Raw genomic sequence first — 9,459 nt, forward strand, 5'->3', positions numbered from 1 at the left:
TTGAAATTGTAATTTTTTATTGAGTCTTCGAAAGACACTAATAAATTTATTAACAAACCATTTAAAAAGTCTTCTTTTCACCTGATCAGCAATCTCTTTCACCTGTTCCCCACAGTTTTCACTGCACTCCCCTTTGGAGTTTGTCCGTCTGGTTAACAGACTCCACCAAGTCTTTTGCAGTAGGTCTTTAGTTCCCCTGTAGCCTGTCACTGTTGGGAAAGTGACAAAAACAAATCACATCATACACAAGAGGTGATCAGGGTCAGAATCTTTCTACCTGTCAACATCACCTGTGAATACAACATTTGTAGTATATGTAGGTGTGCGTTCTCCTCAAGCCAATCAGAAACAAGTATTAATCAACAGAAACAAAAACCAACAGGACTATCTGTCTCACTGATCATTTATAAATGTGTGCATGTGTGTGTGTGTGTGTGTGTGTGTGCATGTGTGTGTGTGTGCATGCGTACATGTGTGTGTGTGTGAGTGAGTCTCACCTGAACTCTCAACACATGCTTCACCTCTTCGGGGTAGAGCACTCATGTATGCCTGAAACCTAGGATTTCGCTGACAGCAACAGTAGAGGCCTGTTTGTGTGTATTTGTTCGGCATCACACATGTGCACTCTCCACAGATCATGTGAGGTTGTGTGTTTCTGTACAGTTGTCCTTGTTGTTGCACATGTGTGCTGCAATCTGTGTAGTGACCATACGTATGGGGTTTAGTCTGTGTGAAATCCTCTTTATACACTCTATATGGAGCTCTCGGCCTTGGTACTGTTTTTGTAAGCGTGTGCATGCTGTCTCGGTAGAGGGCAATGACTTTTGGTTCTTCATTTGTGAGTTCGCCAGGTTGACATGGAACACAAGGTGTGTGTGCAGACAGCATATGTACTGGTTCCGTTTGGACAGGTATGTGTGTGTCTCTGTACGGGCCGGGTTCACTCAGGTGAGCTGGTGGGTGCTGGTGGTCAGTACAGGTAGAACCTGGAGGCTGTGCTTGCATCTGAGAGATGTGCTGTGGACTTCCTGATACTGATCCCTCCTGAACTCCGGTTACTGTGGAAACACACAAGAGACAAGGGATCACACACACACACACACACACAAACAAAGATAAACCCATAATGTACAGATATGTGTATCTTTGATAGTGGCCCCTCCTTTGTACATAATATTATAATATATTATTGCTTCCTGTCTGCACACGCACACACACACACACACACACACATACCGTTGTCATGTTGGATTACGGGTGCTGAGAAGGTCCTGGAGGGCACAGATGTTAGGTATGTCTGGGTGCCCACATCACGTCTGGATTGGCGCAGCTGAGGACCTGAAGGCACTGCAGTGGACAGGGGACATAACTCCGCACTTCTGTCATACACACCTGCCCTCTCACACACTCTAAACTCAGGATGTGAAGCCACACTATGTGAATGACCTGGTTTGTCAGTGTCTCCTCCAACACTCTTGGTTCTGACAGTACTGTTTCTGACCCCAGCTGTGCTTTCTCTTATGACAGCGTTGTCTGTTTTGAGCTGCTCAGCTGTTCTCGGGTCAGTCCTCAGGTTGTTAGTTCTCTGGAAATCATTGTTCCTTTGTTGTGGCTCCAGGCCACACTGGGCCAGAGTTTGGTGCTGAGGACACTGAACAAAACAATAGACTGTGAACCACCAGAAACCAACATCTGTAACTAATCCGGGAGGTCTGACAACAAAATATACAAAATACAAAATGTTATACAAAAATAATTAAGTTTCAGCATGGTTAAAAATGTAAAAAAAAAAAAAAAACTACATTTAGAAAAGGAATTTAGTTATCATATTGATTCAGACTTTACTATTCATATTTGTGTGCAAGGCATTTAACGTAGAAGTGTTTTTATTACACATTAATGAATCATAAGTCCGCGTACAATATCAGCTATTTTATCGCTATCCTTGTATTCAGCTCTTTTAAGTTAGGTTCAGCAATAACAGAGAACAATTATCACTATTAAATTACGATAACGACTTTATGGCAGGCCCCAAGTGCTCACCATGTAACAGCGATACTCTTGCAGACGCTCCCGGGCCGCTCCTTCTTTCTGGAAACTCATTCTAAAAGATCCAGAGGCGGTCCCGTCGCACCCGCCCAACACCACCTGAAAACCTGAACAGATTATGTATTTTAGCACTAATGATTTAATTGCATATAAATACGTTTTCATTTGCCTATTCACATTTTCGCGATTAAGGCGGTCAAATATAAACCTTTATTTTGGGTGGATGTTCTGCCCTGTCTCGTGACGCTGTTCTTTAGTTAAGTTAGACATTCTGTGTAACAGCCATAAACATTTTCCTGAATATGATGTCATAATCGTAAAGGAATGAGTTAGAATATAAAATAACAATCTGTAACATGTTTTTTAACCAACTATTTTCACGACTGAAGTTTGATTTTACTTATTTTTGCAGCATTTCGACAACTTTATGGTAGTGGTTTCCTTATTATTTTAATACTCAACTGTGCTCTATAGATATTTATAATGTAGAACCAGTGACAACTTGGCTATTCAAAGTAACTACTTGTAGGTTAAATTCTAACTTGAAAAGGGCATTTGAACCACGACAGTAAACTCAAGAAACGCTTGAATCTCGGCAAAATGAACTGGAAAGAAGAGCCTGAATTGTAAATGTCAGTTCTCTATCTCACCACCTTTACAGAAATACTCACAGACGTGAGAAATATAAGGGTTGTTTGTGTTCATAAAATCAACCTTAAAAAAAAAAACGATGAAGAAAAACAAATAACTGGAGTAGCAGCTGAAATCTAACGGCATTCTTTTGCTCGAGACTTTGGACTGAAAAACTGTTTCGTTGAATAAACCAAAAAGACCGAATTTGTTCAAGAACCCTGTTTCTGACGGTAGTTGCGTCATCTGAATTATTCTTAATGAAACCTAAACATTTTAAGTTGCTGTCGCACTTGAACACGTTCAGAACTGTATGGTGCACTGTGTCCTTAACGCATGATAGGAGGAAACTATTCGCTAACTTATTAAAATCGTATCATTGCATGCTCGAAATGAGTTTAAATGAGCTCACAAGAAAATGACTCGCATGCCTGTTCTGTTAATCGCTGTAGGTCCATTATGGCACTCACATAAGCGCAGTAACGCCTCTGGTGTCATTTCTGTCCCTTGAAAATTTCTCTGAATCCAGACTGTCACCTGAATTAAGATTTACTTTAGTTTGAATACTAAATGTATACTGATCGTGAGGTACCAAATTCACTGGCGGCTTTATCTAGTTAAATCCACAAGGTGACGCTATTCAAACGCAAAGAATCCTCTAAGAGTTCAGATGTGGTTAAAAAAAGTGACGTAAAGAAAATAAACGATATCTGTTGCACTGATACGATTTTAATAAGTTACCGCAAATAGATTCTTCCCATCTTACGTTAAAGTCTCGTTCGTACACCAAAGAACACAGTACACTGCGAAAGTTCTGAACCTGTGCAATGCTTTCAACCCACCCTAAACAGAGATGAGCTGAAGTAAGCAATTTGATCATGGAAGTGAGCTTGACTGAATATACAAAATGACTGCTGGTATTACATGAGTACGTCATTCAAAACGATTCAGTAATATATCTTTCTTAGCTAACTAGCAATCCTTTGTATATAACAACGCCCAGATGTGACGCATAACGTCCAGCAGCCAAAATGCGGGGTAACGGGAGAACCTTTCAGCGAAGGCCAGCCGCGACTCTATCAGCCGGGTGTTAACAGAAACGTTCTAAGGTTAATGACCGTGCTAACGCGTTGGCAACCGCAAAATTTGTTTGTTTGTCATTTAAGGTGCCACTCAAACTGTAGCCATTTATAATGGTTTCATTGAAGTTACCACGACTGATTATGCCTGGGTGGTTCGTGTGCCCTTGTTTCACGCGTCATATCCTGGATTACACGTCGTTCTAAGCGTTCTCTTAGGCTACTGTAACAAGCGATTTTTTTATTATTTTAAGGTTTTACTTAACGAACAGTGGTCCAGCACGGTAGGGCTCTTCCTTGCATATTGTAAGTGTCAACATGAGGAGGAGTTCTATAGTTCTCCTCCTCATCAGGAACATTCTATCATAGCCCCCTTAGACTTTTCTTATTGCTAGATTTGGAAAATGTATATTTTGGGCCCTCATTACCAGCTAACCTTAGAGAGACATTATTTTACAGGTGCTCCTCAAATTCTGAGTGATCAACACTGTAGTGTGTATGACCTCAGCGGACTGGCATTCTACCATCTGCATATTCATAACTTTTACAACTGTGAGTACTTACCCGCTCCAATTAAAAAAGGTTTTAGATAGAACAAAGGAATCTCGCCATATTCCCTGAACACATTAGCTGTATCTACGATATTCCTTTTAGTTCTAAACATCATATTCAGTCGAAACATTCTGGTTCTTCTTTTACGTAGTCATATTTTTTCATTCTGTGACACTTGCCATTTGTGTGTGATGTAACTAACAGAGGTGACTTTACAGGGTGGAGCACTAACTCTAAGGTGTTACTCTATGACACCAGTAGTGTCTATACAGGTGTGGTGGTCTGTCACCTGTTCATGTGATCCAGCCAGGTGTGCCGTGAGGGCAGCGAAGCATTTCTTCCATTGTCATCTATCTGACACCCAAGGCCAGTGACCGTAAATCACGTCCAGTTCTGGCACCTAGAAAAATCGCACCTTGGTTTCATGGCATTAATAATGCCAGCTGAGGGACTTTGCTAGAGTATACTGCAAAAATATGTTTTATATAAAGTCAGTCATAAGCCAGGGAGTGGCCGAGACTTATGTTGGACAATTTGTTACCTCTGCCTTTTCAGACACTGTTGTTAGTTTTGGTTTATGTTGTTGTTTAACGAGGAACTAGGCCTGACAGTTTTGTATAGTATAGGGTGATTTGTTTAAGACATAACTGGCTCGTCTTTCCGTAGTGTGGTCTGATGTAAGTGACCACATGTGTTCAGGTGGTCTCCATGGGACAGTGTATGGGGTGCCTTATAGCCAAGGGGTTGTAGGGTGAGCTGCCATATGAGAAGCTGCCACTGAGAATAACTTAATGTAACTGTCCTATAAAATTGGCAGAGAGATTGCGGTAAAAGTACTGTTGTTTACTTAATGAACAGTGGTCCAGCATGGTAGGGCTCTTCCTTGCATATTGTAAGTGTCAACATGAGGAGGAGTTCTATAGTTCTCCTCATCATCAGGATCATTCTATCATAGCCCCCTTAGACTTTTCTTATTGCTAGATTTGGAAAATGTATATTTTGGGCCCTCATTACCAGCTAACCTTAGAGAGACATTATTTTACAAGTGCTCTTCAAAGTCTGAGTGATCAGCACTCTGTAGTGTGTATGACCTCAGCGGACTGGCATTCTACCAGCATATCTACCAGCACTTACCTGCTCCAATTAAAATATGAGATCTGAAATATAGTTAAAATGTGTAGCTTTATTACCACAAACAAACGATGAACTGGGTTAAAGAAGTGTCAGATTAAAAAAACATTAATCAATCTGTCAGCTGAACGGGAACTGATTGCAAAACTATTATCGGCGAGCTCTCCTGCAGTCCCAGAGAGGAAATGGAGGAGTGTTCTCACACCTGGAATCAGGTAAAGCACATTCACAAACATATAGACACACATGTCATTCACATGAACTCTCCTGATTCACCTATCTGTATGATTCAGTCCCACACCCGACTGTATCATATAACACATGCAGCCACACACTCTGTATCACTGAAGACATGGATCATCTAGTACTATTAACATATGTATTATGTAATATGTTTCTGTGTATGTGCTTGTGGGTGGGTGCACATGCATGTGTATGTGTGTGTGTGTGTGTGTGTAGGTTTTCTTCTCAGGCTATGGGCCTGGAATGAACAACGTTCACTTCCACCACAAACTGGAGGACCAGTTCATGATCGAGTTTGTTAGCACTATGGTCATCACTGGGAGCCCTGTGATTGTCAAGGCAATCAGGTCTAGTGCTGCATGATGCAGGAGGGCTGGTGATGTCCATGAAGATGACAGGAGAAGAATATGTACATATGTCTATGACGGCAGTGGTAAATGCTCCTCGTTACCGTGCCATGCACTTAAAGTGAAGAGCTCATCCCTCACAATGCACTTAGCTTCATTTACCTGATAAATAAACATTCCTCTTTCAAACAAGCTTTTGTATAAGACTATTCATTGTGTTATACTATCAGTGTCTTTTATCAATGTCAGCCTTTTATATTAAACAGTGATGGGGAGAAATCATCAGTATAAAAACATATATTCTATGTGGTCTGTCCTCAAATCATGTATCCAACAATTCTTATTTTTGGATATTTGAACAGTTTCAGTCAACTTTCTAAATTACATCTGCGTCCTCAGGCGTTTGACAATAACATCCTAAAAGTAAGGTAAGACAGAGGGGCTTCAGATGCCCTTAGTACTGACTTGACATTTTTCCCCGCTACTATTTTGACAGTATCAGCAGGGGGCGTACAGAAATAAGTGCAGATAACTTCTCCTGTCTAGTCCGGTAAAATGGAACTCATGTCTTCTACCAAAGGAAAAATTTCGAATTGCTATTTTCTATTTAGGATAATAACAAACTCGTTCAGTCGACACTTCAAAACACAAGATACATACACGCGTTCTTTCAAAGCAGGAAAACATGAGTTTCGTTGAAATATTAATATATGTGGTTCATGAACCTGTTTTCTGTCTCATTTACAGGAGCAGTCTAATAACATTTGACCATCACTAATTACGCGCAGTCGATAGAAAATACCATTAAGTGTCGTTAAAGTAAAACAAGTGTACGATGAGACAGTATCAGTGTACCTAATGTCCACAATTGAGACGAGCCAATCGGAGTGTCGGATTTCGCTGTTGCGCAGTTGGCGAAACTATGAGTGCGTGCGTGATGCGCGGTTGTTTAGGATGCGAGTAGCAGATGAGAGAGTTTGACTGATGGTGCGACATCAAGATCAGCACGAGCGAAATTCAGTCACCATTCAGTCACCACAGATATGACTCTATCAATTCGAGGCTTGCCATAAGTAACAAGGTAAGTGGAGGATATAAACACATTGTTAAAATGGGTAAAGAAAGAGTTGAGCAGAAGTTCAGTTTATAGTTCAAGCCCACTTCGCGAGTTTCGATGTGCGCTCTGTAGTTTAACTGAGAAAAAAGTAAATTACTCTGGAATGGTTATACTGCTGTGCTTAAAAAGCCACCTCTCGCGTTTTTACGGGACAAAACATCTGGCCCATGCCAGAGATTTTCCTCAAGAACTGTAAATTTGTTGTACGGCTTTTAATTTTGAAACTCTGAAGTTATACCTCATAATTTCTCGTCATCACATCATTTAAATGTTAATGTTCTGTGACTCGCACCTGTTCAGAAGCGAGTGTTGTCTCATAACAGTTATTTGCCTTGGTTACAAATTTCGTAAGCTATATTAAGTGACCCGCTCTCAAATAATTTTTATGATTTAAATAGCCTATATGTGTATACGGGTGAGAACAGGTCGATGCGCGTCAGTTATCCCTCCCTAACGGCCAGTACACCAGAGTTCAGTCTCGCAGCAAGAGTCAACCGTCTTCCCATCATAATGGAGAAATTCTTGCCAAGATATAGTACTTATTCTAAAGTGCAATTCCGGTCAAGTACGGCCTATTGGTTACAGTCGTGTGGAAGGGCACTGGAAACAGGCTCAGTATTGATCTATGGTGAAGTGCTTTTTATTCCCTCGCCAGTGCTGGTATTGTATACTATGAGCATCGTCTACGAGTAAAGACGATGATTTTTTTCTTTCTGCTCTTTCCTTCTCACCGTCTCAAGTTTTCTGCACCTCCTCTGGTTTGGTTTTGTCATTTTCATTTAGTTTTGCAAGCGTTTGCCTGTGACTCAACGTTCCCGCCGCGAGAAATGATAACAACTGGTTAATGATCTCAGGTTTTTAAAACATTTAAAGTTTTGTATTACACAGAAGTCACGATTGTGCGGCGAGATTTATAACCAAGACTGTGCAGTTCTGATTAAAAAGTAATTTATCCAACTAGATTCGGACAAGGTGTAGGTTTTTGAAATGGAAAAAATTTCGAATACATCCACTAGACTAGTGTTTTTTAGTGCCGTACTATGTAGTTGAGCGCTTGAAATATTCTCCTTAATTGTACTTCAACGTAAAGTCCCTTTTTTGTAGAAACGTTTAGCTTTGTACTATTAGACCTGCAGTTCAGCTTGACATGTCATCCTTATTCACAGTGCGTCGTTTTACATAATATTCTGTTGAACGCATCATTCTGTCTAAAATCAACATTTTCCCCCTCTTTTTCAAAAAATAATTTTAGCTCAAAATTACAATCTCAGTTCCGGTTGGAATTCTGATGTGATGATGATGATGAGGAGGAGGAGGATCAGAGATAATTATGATGAAAGGAGACCAGGAGGGCTGATGAAGCAGTTCTTTCCAAACAGGAATTGGTGTTCAGACTCGTGCTAAGGTTGCAGTTCTGTATGTTAAGGCTTGGAATATGAAAGTCTGTTATTTCCTTTTTTTCTAAACACATATGGATGATTTTCTTTGTTTTAGTTCTTAAGCTGTAAAAGAAATGATAGACCAAGGAGAGGAATTGGGACAAATGGGATGTTTTTGCTCAGTCCTTTCATATTGTACCCCTGCTCCATTCCTATGGCCTATACACATTCCCTCACAGACCTGTCTGAGACAAACTGAGCATCGGATGTGTTGTGATGTAACAGTCCAAGTTTTAAGGATGAAGAGTGAGAGATATTGGCTTAGCATTGTGTGTAGACAAGAGGAGGTCATGGGTTTGTCTCCTTGGGAAAACATCCTCTTTTAAAGGCTCTGGATTGGATTATTCAAATGTATTTCTTTTTTTTTTCTGTCCCCGCTAAACACCTTTTTGTCTTTTCTGAATGGGAGTCAGCTGGGTAAAAACACATTTGGCATTCTGTCTTTCTGTTGTTTTTATATCCTCTGTGTGTGTGTGTGTGTGTGTGTGTGTGTGTGTGTGCGTGTATGTTTGTGTGTTTGTGTACATGTATGTGTGTATGTCGGAAATCTGAATTGTTACCACATGGTTTTGCAGATGGTCACTCCAGTTTAACTGATAACACAGACTTTGAGAACCACTTTCACCTGCTCGTCCACTTTCTTCCCCTCTCTCTCTCTCCCTCCCTCTCTCTCTCTCTCTCTCTCTCTCTCTCTCTCTCTGTGTCTCTCTCATGTGTTGTGCATATGCATGGACATACATTCACACTGACTGTACCCTTGTGTTTATACAAGAGGGAGACTCCACCCCCTTCCCTGTTCCAAACACAAAGTAACAGTTAATCTAGCTCAGGACAGGGAGAATGCAAAGGTGGTAATCTATAAGTGAAGCTCC

Source organism: Chanos chanos, chromosome 8 (genome assembly GCF_902362185.1).
Source record: "Chanos chanos chromosome 8, fChaCha1.1, whole genome shotgun sequence".
Taxonomy (NCBI): Eukaryota; Metazoa; Chordata; class Actinopteri; order Gonorynchiformes; family Chanidae; genus Chanos; species Chanos chanos.